Raw genomic sequence first — 17765 nt, 5'->3', positions numbered from 1 at the left:
CCCACCGTTGGGGGTTCAGGGCAGCCCCAAAGTTACCACACCAGCAGCTCAGGGCCGGTCAGGTGCAGAGGTCAAAGTGGTGCCCAAAACACATAGGCTTCAATGGAGAAGGGGGTGCCCCGGATCCAGTCTGCCAGCAGGTAGGTACCCGTGACTTCGGAGGGCAGACCAGGGGGGTTTTGTAGGGCACAGGGGGGGACACAAGTCAGCACAAAAAGTACACCCTGAACGGCACAGGGGCGGCCGGGTGCAGAGTGCAAACAGGCGTCAAGTTTGCAATGGAGTTCAATGGGAGACCCAGGGGTCTCTTCAGCGAAGCAGGCAGGCAAGGGGGGGGGGGCTCCTCGGGTAGCCACCACCTGGTCAAGGGAGAGGGCCAACTAGGGGTCGCTTCTGCACTGGAGGTCGGATCCTTCAGGTCCTGGGGGCTGCAGGTACAGTTTCTTTACCAGGCGTCGGGTTCTTAGAAGCAGGCAGTCGCGGTCAGGGGGAGCCTCTGGATTCCCTCTGCAGGCATCGCTGCAGGGGCTCAGGGGGGTCAACTCTGGTTACTCGCAGGGTCGCAGTCACCGGGGAGTCCACCATGTAGTGTTGTTTCTCCGCAGGTCGAGCCGGGGGCGTCGGGTGCAGAGTGGAAAGTCTCACGCTTCCGGCGGGAAACGTGTAGTCCTTTAAAAGTTCTTTCTTTGTTGCAAAGTCGTTTCTTCTTTGGAGCAGAACCCCTGTCCTCGGGAGTTCTTGGTCCTTTTAGATGCAGGGTAGTCCTCTGAGGCTTCAGAGGTCGCTGGACCCTGTGGGACGCGTCGCTGTTGCAGTTTTTCTTGAAGTGGGGAGACAGGCCGGTAGGGCTGGGGCCAAAGCAGTTGGTGTCTCCGTCTTCTCTGCAGGGCTTTCAGGTCAGCCGTCCTTCTTCGTCTTCAGGTTGAAGGAATCTGTTTTCCTAGGTTCTGGGAGCCCCTAAATGCTCAATGTAGGGGTGTGTTTAGGTCCGGGGGGTTAGTAGCCAATGGCTACTAGCCCTGAGGGTGGCTACACCCTCTTTGTGCCTCCTCCCTGAGTGGAGGGTTGGCACATCCCTAATCCTATTGGGGGAATCCTCCATCTGCAAGATGGAGGATTTCTAAAAGTCAGTCACCTCAGCTCAGGACACCTTAGGGGTTGTCCTGAGTGGCCAGTGACTCCTTGTTTTTCTCATTATCTCCTCCGGCCTTGCTGCCAAAAGTGGGGCCGTGGCCGGAGGGGTCGGGCATCTCGACTAGCTGGAGTGCCCTGTGGCGCTGTAACAAAGGGGGTGAGCCTTTGAGGCTCACCGCCAGGTGTTACAGTTCCTGCAGGGGGAGGTGAGAAGCACCTCCACCCAGTACAGGCTTTACTAGCCACAGAGTGACAAAGGCACTCTCCCCATGTGGCCAGCAACATGTCTGGTGTGTGGCAGGCTGGCAAAACTAGTCAGCCCACACTGGAAGTCGGGTATGTTTTCAGGGGGCATCTGTAAGATGCCCTCTGGGGTGTATTACACAATAAAATGTACACTGGCATCAGTGTGCATTTATTGTGCTGAGAAGTTTGATACCAAACTTCCCAGTTTTCAGTGTAGCCATTATGGTGCTGTGGAGTTAGTGTTTGACAGACTCCCAGACCATATACTCTTATGGCTACCCTGCACTTACAATGTCTAAGGTTTTGCTTGGACACTGTAGGGGCATAGTGCTCATGCACCTATGCCCTCTCCCATGGTATAGTGCACCCTGCCTTAGGGCTGTAAGGCCTGCTAGAGGGGTGACTTATCTATGCCATAGGCAGTGTGAGGTTGGCATGGCACTCTGAGGGGAGTGCCATGTCTACTTAGTTGTTTTCTCCCTACCAGCACACACAAGCTGGCAAGCAGTGTGTCTGTGCTGAGTGAGGGGTCCCCAGCGTGGCATAAGACATGCTGCAGCCCTTAGAGACCTTCCCTGGCATCCGGGCCCTTGGTACCAGGGGTACCAGTTACAAGGGACTTACCTGGGTGCCAGGGTTGTGCCAATTGTGGAGACAATGGTACATTTTAGGTGAAAGAACACTGGTGCTGGGGCCTGGGTAGCAGGGTCCCAGCACACTTCTCAGTCAAGTCAGCATCAGTATCAGGCAAAAAGTGGGGGGTAACTGCAACAGGGGGCCATTTCTTTACAATTAGTAACCTGTGTGATGTTCTGACAACATATTTTTATGTGTGTTAGGGGGGTGAGCAGGAATTATATTGGGTGATTAGCTCCCTTGCCCTGACTAGTGGTGGTCCCTGCCTGGCTGAGGTGCCTACCCTAGCCAACCAGGAACCCCATTTCTAACAGGTTTGTAAACACCTATCCCAAAGCAGGCTTTGTTCCTGACAGCCCGAGACCAAAGGCTCTCACCCCTGGGGGTCAGAAGTGTGTCTGATGGTATCAGGCTGGCTAAAACTAGTCAGCCCGCACACTGAAAGTTGGTAGGTTTTCAGGGGGCACCACTAAGGTGCCCTATGGGTGCATGCATTAATGCATACATCATTGGAATCAGTGAGGTTTTATTAATGTGAGATGTTTGATACCAAACATCCTTATTTTTAGTGAAGCCATCGTGTAGCTGGGGAACTCGTATTGACCAGTGTTCAGCACTTGTACTTAAAATGGCTTCCCTGTTCATTCACTATGTCTAATAGTCGACAAAGACATAGCAGGGAAATATCTTCTCTTGCAAATATACCTGTTAGGTATATGACATGTGCATGCGACGCGCAACGCGCTCGCCGTGCGATCATGCATATAATCAAGATGGATTAGAACTTGGAATGCTGTGTATGGGTTTGAATGTGGTGGGCAGTTGAGTTGTGGGGTCAGTGTGGGCGGACGGGAGTTGAGGCTGTTTTACTATATCTTGGAAATAAAGAAGAACTTGTGAAACCTTATCTGGAGTCCGCCGTACTTTTCAGTGGCGACGAGGGTTTTCAAGCTACAGCCTCTTCTTCCTGTGCTTTCTCTGTCTTTGGGTCCGGTTCTGCCAGCTATTCAGCCTGCCACGCCTACTTTCCATCCGACGGCCGAGATCCACTGAGTGAAGCATATTTGCTGCAAACTCTTCGTACTTTGAACTCTACGCGCTTTGAGGATTTCGGCGTATGCCGAAATTAAACACGTCCCAGACGCACTGTAAGTACGTTTCCAGCAACTAGACCGCAGGTTCCACATTGCGTGGACGTTTTGGCAGCCATCTTCTGGCCCATCGCACCTCGTATTTTGATTGCGTGTTACGGTGACACGCACACCCGACTGCCATTTCACCTACAGTGTTTCTTATTCGAGTTGCATATTGTGGCTACTGCCTCCACATTCTGTAGACGCTTCGGCGGCCATTTTAAAGCCATATCGCACCTTGTATTCTGCTTGCGTGTCACGGTGACACGCACACCTCGACGGCCATCTTATCCAACACAGTTTGTTCAGCAAATTGCGGACACATTCTGCGGCCATCTTAAATGTACTATTCTTCATTGCTGCGCCTCACATTACATTCATACAATTGTACAAATTGTAAATAGCTTATTTGTTACTTACGTTGTTTTTATCTTTGTGATTAATATTCTTATTGCTTGTAATTATCATTATGCAGCAATCTATTTTTCCACCCCCTCCTTTTGTTCCCAATCCAGCTTTACCAGATGCAGATTGGGAGCAATGAAAAGAGGCGTTTGAGGCGTATTTGGACGCCTTGGAGGGTGAAACCTTCACCCGCAAGAGGAAATTTGCAATTTTAAGACATTGTTTGGGTAGTGAAGGGCGTAAAATCTTAAAATATATTCCCAAAGTGCCTGTTTTAGCAATTGAAGGGGAAGGTGACTGTGTAGAAGATGAGTATCAAACTGCGATTAATTCACTTGATTTGAGGTTTAAAAAATGCAGAAATGTTACTTTGGAAAGACACAAATTCTACAAAAGGATCCAATCTGAGGGTGAATCTGCGTCCAGTTATGTTGGGGCTTTAAGACTTTTGGCTGTTTCTTGTGATTACAAAGAATTTGAGGAAGAGATGATAAAAGACCAGCTTGTGGAAAAAAACAATAATAAGAAAGTACAAGAAGCATTGTTATCCACCCCCAACTTAACTTTACAGAAAGCCTTAGAGATTGCCACCAGAATAGAAAGCACTGTGTCGTTCATGGAACAAATGTCAATCGCTGACAACAGGAACCAGTCGCTACGATCTGAAGTGTTGGCTGTTAAGTCTAAATACAAGAATAGAAACGTGAAGAGCGGAAATGCACCGCTGCCTACAGGAAGCAAGACTGGGAGAAATGTATCCAAATCTTTAGAGTGTTATAGATGTGGTAGTACTACTCATTTAGGTAATGCTAAATTTTGTCCAGCCTTGGATAAGATGTGTGCCAAATGTTACAAGAAAGGACATTTTGCGAGAGTATGTAAATCGAGTGTATCCAATAGTTCAGACAAACTCAACCACAAGGTTAATAGCGTTGTTGCAAATAATTACTCTTCTTCTAGTAGTGAGGAAGGGGAAATATTCATGGTGTATGACAAAGAATTCCTGGTTGGTGAGGTAAGGGACTCTTGTATGAGAAGACCATTTTGTTTGGTTGAGATAGATGGTGTTCAAGTTCACATGATGGCTGACTCTGGTTCACCATTCACTCTTTTGAGCGAGTCCAAGTGGAATGACCTATTTAGAGCCAGAGGAGTCACCTTAAAACCTTCACCTATTCATCCTATTGGATACGGAGGGAAGGCAATTGATGTAGTTGGGGAATTCCAAGCGACACTCAAATTTAAAGAAAACATTACGCCTGCTACAATTTATGTAGCCAAGGATGACACGTGCCTTTTAGGATGGTGCGATCAGGGTAAATTAATGTTTGTGTTAGATCCAAATAATCCTGAACAAGTTGTAATGGAAAAATGAGTTTTTGCGGGTGTCTTCGATCAAGTGTGATGAATGGGAATCACGTTATCCTGAGATATTTAATAGTAATGTGGGTTTATTTAAGGGTTTTGCTCACAAAATTAAAATTAATAAGGATGCGCAACCGAAAGTAAACAAAGTACGGAGGGTTCCCCTCACCTTAAAAGACGATTTTAAGAAAGAGTTAGACAAACTGTGTGCATTGGACATAATTGAACCCATAGAATCTTCAAATTGGGTCGCACCTGTTGTGTTAGCCCGCAAAGCGAATGGATTGTTACGAATGTGTGTGGATTTGCGTGATCTGAACAACCAAATTTGGGTTGATCAATACCCCCTGCCTAACATCTCGGAAATGCTATCCTCTATTAAAGACGGTAGAGTATTTTCTTTACTTGACATCTGCTTACCATCAGATTAGTCTACATCCTAGCTCAAGACATTACACAGCCTTTATTACACCTTTTGGCTTATTCCAGTTCAAGCGTATGCCTTTTGGGTTGGCCTCCGCATCAGCGGTGTTTCAGAGAACAGTGGAGAGTATGTTCAAAGAGTTGAGTGGAGTGAGGGCATTTCAGGATGACATTTTGGTTTATGGTAAGAACAAGTTTGAGCATGACGAAAGACTAGGTTGTGTGCTAGATGTACTGAAATTAAAAGGTGTAACTCTCAGTTCCGCTAAGTGCCGATTTGGTGTGTCTTCTGTAGATTACTTGGGTTTCGAATTATCAGCCGAAGGTATCAAACCTAAAGTAAGCTTGGTTAAAGCCATTCAGGACTTTGTGTGTCCGGAGAATAAAGACCAATTGAGGTCTTTCATGGGACTGATAGAGTTGTATGCCAGATTTGTACCAAATTGCTCAGAAAAGACATATGATTTAAGGAATCTATTGAAGAAGAATGTAAAATTCTTATGGGACTCTAATTGTAACCGGGAATTTGAGAGTGTGAAGCAAGAAATTGCTCACGCGATTCCCTTAAAACCCTTTGACACCCAGGATCACTCTATTATAATGACTGATGCCAGCCAGAAAGGATTGGGGGCTGTATTATTACAAAGGAGAGACGGTAAGGACGAAGTTGTAGCATTTGCGTCGAGAAGTTTGAGGGGTGCTGAGCCAACGTACTCTGTGATCGAACAGGAGGCTTTGGTGTGTTGGTGGGGCGTCAGATATTTTAAACAGTTCGTATGGGGAGTTAGATTTACTGTAAGGACGGACCATAAGCCGCTTGTTCAACTTTTCACTGTCAAGGGTGCTGAGAAAGCTACTCCAAGGATTGCCAAGTGGCAATACAAATTGTGTGAGCACAATTTTAAGTTAGAATATGTACCTGGAATTTTTTTTTTTTTAGCAGATTGTTTGTCTAGACTGTCTAGCTCAGATTCTTCTGGAGAATTGTCAACTGATTTTGGTGCCAAGGAGGGTGATAATGACGTGGTGGTGTGCTCAGTTGGTGAACTTTTGGAAGGTGCGCTGAATGAACAAGAGTGGAGGGATGCGTGTGAGACAGATCAGGACATGAAATCAGTTATGCACGCTGTAACCATGGGGTGGTCTTTGTGGTCCTCTAGGGATGAATTAAAAAAAAAAAATTAAACATGTTTTTGATGAATTATCAGTAATCAATGGTTTGTTATTTAGGTCAAGACAGTTAGTTGTACCGGATAGCATGAGAAAGAAGGTTTTGACTTTAGCGCACGAAGGCCACATGGGAATGCGAGCAATGAAAAGACAGATCAGAGAAGGATTTTGGTGGCCTGGTGTTGATAAATGTGTAGAGCATTTTGTGAGGGACTGCGTGCATTGTGCAGTTAGTGACAAGTCCCAAGTCACTGTACCGAGCCCGATAGAAGCTGTTAAGGTTCCAGATAAACCCTGGAGTAAACTTGCAATAGACATTATAGGTCCAGTCAGCTTGTCTTATGGGTCCCAAGAGTATGGATTAGTGCTTATCGATTACTACAGTAGATGGCCAGAAGTAAAATTTGTTAAAGTTCCAGACTCTAACAGTGTGATCCAGTGGTTGGAAAGCATTTTTGCTAGAGAAGGTATTCCAGATGAGATCTTAACGGATAATGGTCCTCAGTTTAAATCAACACAATTTGAGACGTTTGTGAGGTTTTTAGGCATTAGACATTCTAAGACATCATTGTATCATCCTCGTAGCAATGGGCTTGTAGAAAGGTTCAACAGGGTGCTCAAGGATAATATTCACTTGTCCAAGTCTAGTGGTCTACATTGCAAATCGGAGGTAGCCAAATTGCTGTGGGCTGTGCGTACCACGAACAATTCGGACACTCAAGTTTCGCCTTTTGTCCTGCTACGCGGCCGTATTCCATCTTCAAAGTTAACTAGAGAGTGGATGGGCCGTTTCGCTGTGCCATGGCATAAAGTTGAGGGTGTTATGGAGAAACGCATAGCTGCACAACAGAAATATATAACTAAGGTGGACACTGAACCTGCTGTTAAGTCATACAAAAGGCGTCACAACCTCAAGATTGATTGGAAGGTGGGGGATCTAGTTAGGGTGCAGTTTCCGAGGATCATGGTCAAGGGCCAATCCAGGTTTAGCGAGTGCAAGAAGATAATTCGTGTAGGAGACAGTGCCGTTAAGTTGGAGGATGGTAAATGGTGGAATAAGAACAAATTATCTTTGTCTAGTACTGTGAACAAAGCTGATGTGTGTGCCGGTGAACAGGTTGAACGCATTAGCATGCGTCGTTCTTCTAGAACATGTGATCCTCCTACAGAACGTTGTAGACGATCTTCTAGAAATGTTAAACACCAACATGCCAAAGCCTCCCGTTCGATCACAGAGTACGTTGGCTCAGCACCCCTCAAACTTCTCGACGCAAATGCTACAACTTCGTCCTTACCGTCTCTCCTTTGTAATAATACAGCCCCCAATCCTTTCTGGCTGGCATCAGTCATTATAATAGAGTGATCCCGGGTGTCAAAGGGTTTTAAGGGAATCGCGTGAGCAATTTCTTGCTTCACACTCTCAAATTCCCGGTTACAATTAGAGTCCCATAAGAATTTTACATTCTTCTTCAATAGATTCCTTAAATCATATGTCTTTTCTGAGCAATTTGGTACAAATCTGGCATAAAACTCTATCAGTCCCATGAAAGACCTCAATTGGTCTTTATTCTCCGGACACACAAAGTCCTGAATGGCTTTAACCAAGCTTACTTTAGGTTTGATACCTTCGGCTGATAATTCGAAACCCAAGTAATCTACAGAAGACACACCAAATCGGCACTTAGCGGAACTGAGAGTTACACCTTTTAATTTCAGTACATCTAGCACACAACCTAGTCTTTCGTCATGCTCAAACTTGTTCTTACCATAAACCAAAATGTCATCCTGAAATGCCCCCACTCCACTCAACTCTTTGAACATACTCTCCACTGTTCTCTGAAACACCGCTGATGCGGAGGCCAACCCAAAAGGCATACACTTGAACTGGAATAAGCCAAAAGGTGTAATAAAGGCTGTGTAATGTCTTGAGCTAGGATGTAGACTAATCTGATGGTAAGCAGATGTCATGTCAAGTAAAGAAAATACTCTACCGTCTTTAATAGAGGATAGCATTTCCGAGATGATAGGCAGGGGGTATTGATCAACCCAAATTTGGTCGTTTAGATCACGCAAATCCACACTCATTCGTAACGATCCATTCGCTTTGCGGGCTAACACAACAGGTGCGACCCAATTTGAAGATTCTATGGGTTCAATTATGTCCAATGCACACAGTTCGTCTAACTCTTTCTTAAAATCGTCTTTTAAGGTGAGGGGGAACCCTCCGTACTTTGTGTACTTTCGGTTGCGCATCCTTATTAATTTTAATTTTGTGAGCAAAACCCTTAAATAAACCCACATTACTATTAAATATCTCAGGATAACGTGATTCCCATTCATCACACTTGATCGAAGACACCCGCAAAAACTCATTTTTCATTACAACTTGTTCAGGATTATTTGGATCTAACACCAACATTAATTTACCTTGATCGCACCATCCTAAAAGGCACGTGTCATCCTTGGCTACATAAATTGTAGCAGGCGTAATGTTTTCTTTAAATTTGAGTGTCGCTTGGAATTCCCCAACTACATCAATTGCCTTCCCTCCGTATCCAATAGGATGAATAGGTGAAGGTTTTAAGGTGACTCCTCTGGCTCTAAATAGGTCATTCCACTTGGACTCGCTCAAAAGAGTGAATGGTGAACCAGAGTCAGCCATCATGTGAACTTGAACACCATCTATCTCAACCAAACAAAATGGTATTCTCATACAAGAGTCCCTTACCTCACCAACCAGGAATTCTTTGTCATACACCATGAATATTTCCCCTTCCTCACTACTAGAAGAAGAGTAATTATTTGCAACAACGCTATTAACCTTGTGGTTGAGTTTGTCTGAACTATTGGATACACTCGATTTACATACTCTCGCAAAATGTCTTTTCTTGTAACATTTGGCACACATCTTATCCAAGGCTGGACAAAATTTAGCATTACCTAAATGAGTAGTACTACCACATCTATAACACTCTAAAGATTTGGATACATTTCTCCCAGTCTTGCTTCCTGTAGGCAGCGGTGCATTTCCGCTCTTCACGTTTCTATTCTTGTATTTAGACTTAACAGCCAACACTTCCGATCGTAGCGACTGGTTCCTGTTGTCAGCGATTGACATTTGTTCCATGAACGACACAGTGCTTTCTATTCTGGTGGCAATCTCTAAGGCTTTCTGTAAAGTTAAGTTGGGGGTGGATAACAATGCTTCTTGTACTTTCTTATTATTGGTTTTTTCCACAAGCTGGTCTTTTATCATCTCTTCCTCAAATTCTTTGTAATCACAAGAAACAGCCAAAAGTCTTAAAGCCCCAAGATAACTGGACGCAGATTCACCCTCAGATTGGATCCTTTTGTAGAATTTGTGTCTTTCCAAAGTAACATTTCTGCATTTTTTAAACCTCAAATCAAGTGAATTAATCGCAGTTTGATACTCATCTTCTACACCGTCACCTTCCCCTTCAATTGCTAAAACAGGCACTTTGGGAATATATTTTAAGATTTTACGCCCTTCACTACCCAAACAATGTCTTAAAATTGCAAATTTCCTCTTGCGGGTGAAGGTTTCACCCTCCAAGGCGTCCAAATACGCCTCAAACGCCTCTTTCCATTGCTCCCAATCTGCATCTGGTAAAGCTGGATTGGGAACAAAAGGAGGGGGTAGAACAATAGATTGCTGCATAATGATAATTACAAGCAATAAGAATATTAATCACAAAGATAAAAACAACGTAAGTAACAAATAAGCTATTTACAATTTGTACAATTGTATGAATGTAACGTGAGGCGCAGCAACAAAGAATAGTACATTTAAGATGGCCGCAGAATGTGTCCGCAATTTGCTGAACAAACTGTGTTGGATAAGATGGCCGTCGAGGTGTGCGTGTCACCGTGACACGCAAGCAGAATACAAGGTGCGATATGGCTTTAAAATGGCCGCCGAAGCGTCTACAGAATGTGGAGGCAGTAGCCACAATATGCAACTCGAATAAGAAACACTGTAGGTGAAATGGCAGTCGGGTGTGCGTGTCACCGTAACACGCAATCAAAATACGAGGTGCGATGGGCCAGAAGATGGCTGCCAAAACGTCCACGCAATGTGGAACCTGCGGTCTAGTTGCTGGAAACGTACTTACAGTGCGTCTGGGACGCGTTTAATTTTGGCATACGCCGAAATCCTCAAAGCGCGTAGAGTTCAAAGTACGAAGAGTTTGCAGCAAATATGCTTCAATCAGTGGATCTCGGCCGTCGGATGGAAAGTAGGCGTGGCAGGCTGAATAGCTGGCAGAACCTGACCCAAAGGCAGAGAAAGCACAGGAAGAAGAGGCTGTAGCTTGAAAACCCTCATCGCCACTGAAAAGTACGGCGGACTCCAGATAAGGTTTCACAAGTTCTTCTTTATTTCCAAGATATAGTAAAACAGCCTCAACTCCCGTCCGCCCACACTGGCCCCACAACGCAACTGCCCACCACATTCAAACCCATACACAGCATTCCAAGTTCTAATCCATCTTGATTATATGCAGGATCGCGTGTCGCATGCACATGTCATATACCTAACAGTAGGCTACACAGGTTGACAGCTTGTGGGTAGCGAAAATAATTGACATTCTCTGCAGCGCATGAGTTGCATTACTTAGTGCATTATTAGTGAAGTGCAGCTTTTAATGGACTGATTCAGAAATAGGAGCAATGTTCTTATGAGTGTAGTCGATGGAGAAAATCGCCAGAATCTACAGCAGCAGTTTTGATGATGTGATATTAGATATAGAATGCGTCCACTTCTAATAAGCACGAATGTGCTTTAAAGTGGGAAATTTTCATTGTAGCAAAGTATCTCAAACCAGGAGATATTGCACGTTGGTTGTGTGGTCTGGTTGACAGCTGAATATAGTGATTAGGATGTGATTGAACAAGTGGTTGGAAACTTGTAATTAAAACAGTGTTAGGTAGCACCTTATACAGCTATATTTTAAACATATTTACATTACAGATGTTCACAGCTTGAGTTGAAGCGTTACTTATTTTCCCACATTGTCAGATTTTTTGTTAACACCTGGATAACAAGCCAGGCTATCCCACATTTATTAGGAGAAGCGTAGCCACCTAACCACTTCTTAGATGGCAAGACCTTAAAGTGATTAATATCCTGCTGCGTTCTGTTGGTAACATTTTGCTAATATCTAGCTTCTTTGGTGATTTGCAAGCTAGGGTCGATGGTGGAAATTCAAACATTATATTGAGGGCTTATTCCTGCAGATAGTAAAAATTTTAACACACAAGGTGGGCTATGGGTTGTTACTGACCTGTACATTACATTAATTGTGATGAATCTCTTCGGCTGTAGTGAAATTTGGAGGTGTTGATCTGATATGGAAGTGATGGTTATTTTTCTCAAGCATCCAAAAAGAACCTGCTATAGTACTCCTCTCTTTAGAGCATTGTCTAAGTGGCTATGATGCTTCTTTGCGCTATAGTAAGAATGTAAGTTCCGGAGAGATTGGGGAGAGGAGAACATGGCGGGCTACGGAGGTCACGTAGCGCGCTAGGGCGCTTCCTGTTCCGGTTCCTGGGGGCGTGGCAGGTCGCGGTGGCTGAGCGGGCTGCGGCTGCAAGCACACGGATGTGCGCGCTGCAATTAGTGAGACCCAAGGCAGTCTGGAGGAGAGCGGGGGCTGTCTGGTGGCACCGGGCCGCGCTGGAGCCTCGCCGGACCCGTAAAAGCGTGGCGCGAATTCCCCTTCGGGGGAATAGCGGCAGCAGTAGCTGCAGCAGCAGAACGTGTGGCGCAGCAACCGAGAAGTGGCGGCTGGGAGAGCCACCCAAAGAGAATCCAGAGAAGGGAAGCCAGGAAGATGGTGAGGCAGCGTGGGGGGGCGTCTCCCCTGCTTCCCTTAACAAGAGTGGAGGGGACGGTCCAGTCGCCCCAGGACAATTTGGTTGCGATTACAGAGGAGTAGGGGGACAAGGGAGGATCAGCAAAAAAAGAAATCCTGAGACCTAAATCCGGGGAAGGAGGTAGGAGTGCGGGGAGGAAAGCGGGAGAGAGCAAGCTTAAGGGTAGAGATAAGTTGACGCCCTCTCTCAGGTCTTTTTTAAAGTGAGACCTGAGGTAGTTACACTTACCCCTGGGCAGGTTAGAGTTGCAATGGAGGTTACCACCATGCAGGTGGAAAATGGTACGGGTGAGGGCCGGGAGGGGACGAGGTCCCCCCCGCCACGGCCGGGCGAAGACCAGACGGCCCCAGTACTAGTTCAGACTCCAAACGATAACCCTTCAGAGGTTCAAGACTTCGCACCTAAGTTGGCAGTGCTGGAGCCCCCTCATGCTGCCTCGGTGATCTCCCCTTTACTGAGTTCCTCGTTGGAGGCGTTAATCTTGTCCATTTCTGAGGATGTAAAAAAGGGCTTTGCGAACTCAGAAGTAAATCAAGGGGAGATAAGAGAGGTTTGCGCTAATTTAGAAAAAAAAAATTGATGGCGTAATGGAAAGAACGCAGGCCCTGGAAGAAGCGATGGGGGGTATGAAGGAGGAGCTGGTACAGCATAAGGGCGAGATCGATACATTGAAGAGGAGTGAACAGGCTCTAAAAAACAGGGTGGAGCAGATGGAAAACTATTCAAGAAGAAATAATCTAAAACTGCTGAAAGTGCCGGAAGGTGCGGAAGGGAGCGATCTTAAAGCCTTTGTAGTATCACTAATCAAATCAACTGTGGATTTGGAGGAGACCGAGGATGAAATCGGGAAGGATATTCAGAGAATCCATCAAGACCCCTTTAAGCTACGAACAAACAGTAGTAGACCTCGGAAAATTTTGATAAACTTTTTGTCGTACCAGATGAAGGAAAAGATTTTATCTAGAGCATTGAAACAGAAGTCCTTAAGAGTGAAGGATATTGTGTTTGAGATTAGATCTGACCTATCCAGGGTGACTATGGATAGGCAGTGGGAACTGGGGAAACGGTTGGAGATTTTCAAATCTTTGGGGGTCTCGGTCCAGCTGAAATTTCCAGCCTTCCTTAGGGTCATGTATAACAACAAAATGTATAACATCAGAGATATTAGTGAAGCGGATGAATTATTGGTTGTGGTCAAAAATGGGCAGTCTTCTGAATAAGGCTGCGTGTAATGTGCAATGATGAAATTCTCCCAGGAACTTGGGGGCGCTCTAAAATTTGGATCATTATGATCCTTAGTTGGGGGGGGGTTCTCCACGGGTAGGGGTGGGGGGGAAGGGGGCGGGTTCGGGGGGGGAGGTTTAGGGTTGGGGAGGGGGAGTTGGAAGAAAGTAAAAAGTAGTGCCTCGTTCAGCCCAGCAGTCTGTTACCTAAGATTGATAGATGGCTAGCACGGAGGGAAGCCAGAGGGTGCAGAATATATCATTACAAATTCTTTCATGGAATGTCAATGGCTTAAGGGTGCGAGGAAGAAGGGAACGAATATTACAGTATCTGCAGGATTCTACGGCACAAATTTTAGTCTTGCAGGAAACACATCTCACAAAGGTGGAGTGTACTAACATAATACAAAAACTAAGATGGGTTCGAACATTTGCATGTACAGAACACAATTATCATAATAAAGGGGTGGCAATTTTAGTTAAACATGCACAGCAGGAGGGTGTGGCAATCCTGGAGTCTAGATCAGATTTAGCAGGGCGATGAGTGATAGCTAAAATACAATTTGGGGGTCGGAATCTGGTCTTAGCAGGCTACTATGGGCCCAACTGCGACGATATAAAACCCTTAAAGAAGCTTTTTTCTCAGCTTCTGGAATTTTCGGACCCGGTTGTTTTGATGGGTGACTTCAATGTGGTATTAGACAATGAGTTGGATAGGCATAACTGTAAATCACGAGGTACACCTAAGTCGCAACAGTATTTAAGGAGAATGATGAAGGAATTTGGTTTGTGCGATATTTGGAGGCAAAGGGCAGGGAATAGTAGGGACTTTTCTTTTTTTAATAAGAAATATAGACATGCGTCGCGAATTGATTATTTTCTATAAGATATGCGTTTGAGAGAGGAGGTGAAGAATATTGCGTATCTGCCCTCGCATTTATCAGATCACTCTGCGGTGGTGTTAAATATGTGCTTTCGTCAGACAAGTTGTAGTGACCGGTGGACGATTGATCGGACATTGTTATTAGATCAGGAGGTGTTGCTAAAGCTGCGTAAGGAAGCCGAATTCTTTTTTAGTGTAAACTTGGGCTCCGCTCCTTTATCTGTAGTATGGGACACGTTTAAAGCGGTCATCCGTGGGGAGTTAAGGAGTTGTTCCATCCAGAAACATAAACGGCAGAAAGAGATTTATGCGCTGGAGCAGGAAATGCGAAAATATAAAGTCAAAATAATTGAAGCAGGGGAGACGGAGGCTTTGAGGGCCAGCTGGGATGGGTTGAGAAGCCAGTTGGAAAAGATACTACAGAGAAGAATTCAAAGCAAATGGGAAGCAAGCAAACTGGCCCATTTCGAATACGGGGAAAATGCGGGGAAGTTGTTAGCCTGGAAAGGCGAAGCTGATCGTGTTAGGAACTACATCAAGGAGGTTGAAGTGGAGCATTCAGGTGAAAAAAGAACAGATGAGGCGGCAATAGAATCGGCTTTTCGAAAAAAAAATTCACAACTGTATTCGGAAAGGCTAGAGGTGGATGAAGGTATGGTAACGGATTGGATGGGGGCTGATAGATTTTTGGGTCTATCGTCGCAGGAGAAGGAAGCACTGAACGCCCCAATAACGGCTGAGGAAATTAGGAGAATCCTGACTAGTAGTAAGTCGGGAACGGCGCCAGGCCCGGATGGTATTCCAGTGGAAGTTTATAAGGTATTAGGGGACACAGTTATCCCAGTATTGACAGAATTGTTTGGAGGGATCCTGGAATTTGGCAATGATATTCCTCTTTCATGGAATGAAGCGGTGATCTCCTTAATTTTGAAACCGTATAAAAATCCAGCGAAGTGTGCCTCATACAGGCCTATATCATTGCTGAACAGCAATTATAAACTGCTAGCTAAGCTTCTAGCGGATAGGCTGAGTAGGATAGCGAATAATCTAGTCCACCCCGACCAAAAAGGCTTTTCTAAAGGCAGATATTTGCATGAATTAACTTTCGAACTGATCAGGGCAATAGATATGGCCACAACGTTTGGGTCGCCTTTGGCAGTTATTATTTTAGATGCAATGAAGGCTTTCGACCAAGTTAATTGGAATTTTTTAAAATCAGTTTTGAGGCGGGCCAATTTAGGCTCCAAGTTTTGTGGGGTAATTGACCGGATTTATACATCCCCTTGTGCTAAGATTTTGGTGAACGGTAAACTTACGGGCCCTATTACTATTTCAAGAGGTACGAGGCAGGGCTGCCCCCTGTCGCCAGTATTGTTCAATCTGTATATTGAGCCATTTGCTAGAAAAATCAGATAAAACCCTCTTATCTCGCCCTTCTGCTGCAATGGCTGGGAAAAGAAAATGTCTTTATATGCAGACGATCTACTAATATATACTAATAACCTGCCCCTTGCCTTTAACACAGTCAAAGATCTGGCTGAACAATTTGGAAGGATATCAGGGTACCGGATTAATGTGGGGAAAACAGAAACTATGCAGTGGAATATGGAAGTAGGGTCAATAACAAATAAGCAGGAAATACGGTACCTGGGTATCTTAGTGACCCAAAATATGAAGGACTTAGCAGAAAGGAATGCTCAAAAGTTATTAGCAGAATGTAAAATTATGCTACAAAAATGGGCATGTCTCCCGTTGACGATTCTTGGGAGGATAAATCTAATTAAGATGTTTATTCTGCCCAAATGGAACTTTGTGTTTTCAGCTATACCCTTGGCAATGCACAAGGGACATCTAGATAAAATGCAACAAGCGATAAGTAGTTTCATCTGGAACTCAAAGGGGCCGAGGATATCATGGAAAAAGCTACGCAGAAGGAGGGAAAAAGGAGGATTGGCTCTCCCTGATTTGACATATTATGCGTGGGCTTTCTTGTTTAAAAACTCTAGGATGCTGTTTATATCCCCAGACGGTTCAGCAGTGGGCAGAATGTACAAGGCTATGGTGTTGTCTGAAAAAGGGGGCTTACAGTCTTTTCTATTTAAATTTGGTGACCCTAAATTCTTCAAAAAAGTTAAACTAAAAGTGCTGCAAGGAATGGCAAGGAGTTGGTACCAGTTGAGGCGGCGGTTAGGTGTACATTATTATAGCTATCAGGCCCCTATCTGGGATTCCCCGGGCACCCCAGAATGCTGTCAGGATATCCTCGCGTTACCACTTAAAAGGGCAGGTGTGGAAACGTGGGGGGAGATTGCGCGAGATGGTACTTTATGCCTTTGGTAAGAATAACGGACGGTTCTCTGTCCAGGTTAAAATATTTACAGATAAGACAGTGGGAAAAATAAACTAAGGGGGGATTGGGAGTGGTAAATGCCCTGGAGGACTCTTTTTTAGACCTGGCGGTCTCGGCTTCGGGGAAGAGGGTGGCGGTTTGGTATTGGGAAATATTAGAAACTTTGGATGAGAACTTTGACCTACCAAGCAAGTTATTGGCAAGGTGATGTTAGGCGACAAGATTGGATTATGGTGGAAGAGGTCGTATACAACATTGTATGAAGTAGTGAAGCCGGCCCCATTAAGGAAAAACCATCTTTATACTCTACATAGAGCATACATATCTCTGGCAAAACTGTCCAAATTTAAGAAGGGGGAGGTGATCAAGTGTCTGAAATGTGGCGGGCTAGGAGCAACGGATATACACATGTTCTGGGACTGCCCCGCTATCCGGTTGTTCTGGGAGGAGGTTTTTAGGGCATTATCATCTATGTTAGGCTGGAAAATTAATTTATCACTCCCATTAATTATATTTGGGCAGCTCCAGGATGAGGGGATAGGGAAAAGGGTGAACAAAACTAATCGTTCATTTTTGTTCTATGTAATTGTGCTGGGACGGAATGAAATCTGTACAAAATGGTTGAAGGAGCACTCTCCGAGCTATACAGACTGGTTGAATGCTGCTCTCCGTGCAGCAAATATGGACCTAAATGTGCAGGGCTCAAAGAAAAGCGTAGAAATGTGGTCACCATTATTAAATTGGCAGGGAATAGTCTAAATCTGCTCCCCTGCTAAGCTTACTGCTGGGTATCTATGTGAAACTGTCCCAATTATCTTTTCTGTGCCTCAGTCCAATGATTAAGCACCGTTCGACACCTCGGCAGGTCTGTTTAGGCAGACCGGGAGTTACAAAGGTGCACC

At 45.0% G+C, this 17765-nt stretch overlaps 1 protein-coding gene across 2 annotated transcripts in view; it reads left to right on the top strand.

The window, feature by feature from the left end:
• GCN1 (GCN1 activator of EIF2AK4) overlaps positions 1 to 17765 on the top strand; it is a 1158386-nt gene that overhangs the window by 507701 nt on the left and 632920 nt on the right. The window lies entirely within an intron of this gene.

The sequence above is a fragment of the Pleurodeles waltl genome, chromosome 11, assembly GCF_031143425.1.
Source record: "Pleurodeles waltl isolate 20211129_DDA chromosome 11, aPleWal1.hap1.20221129, whole genome shotgun sequence".
NCBI lineage: Eukaryota > Metazoa > Chordata > Amphibia > Caudata > Salamandridae > Pleurodeles > Pleurodeles waltl.
The sequence above is the reverse complement of the archived record's forward strand: the minus strand, read 5'-3'. Positions and strand labels throughout refer to the sequence as shown.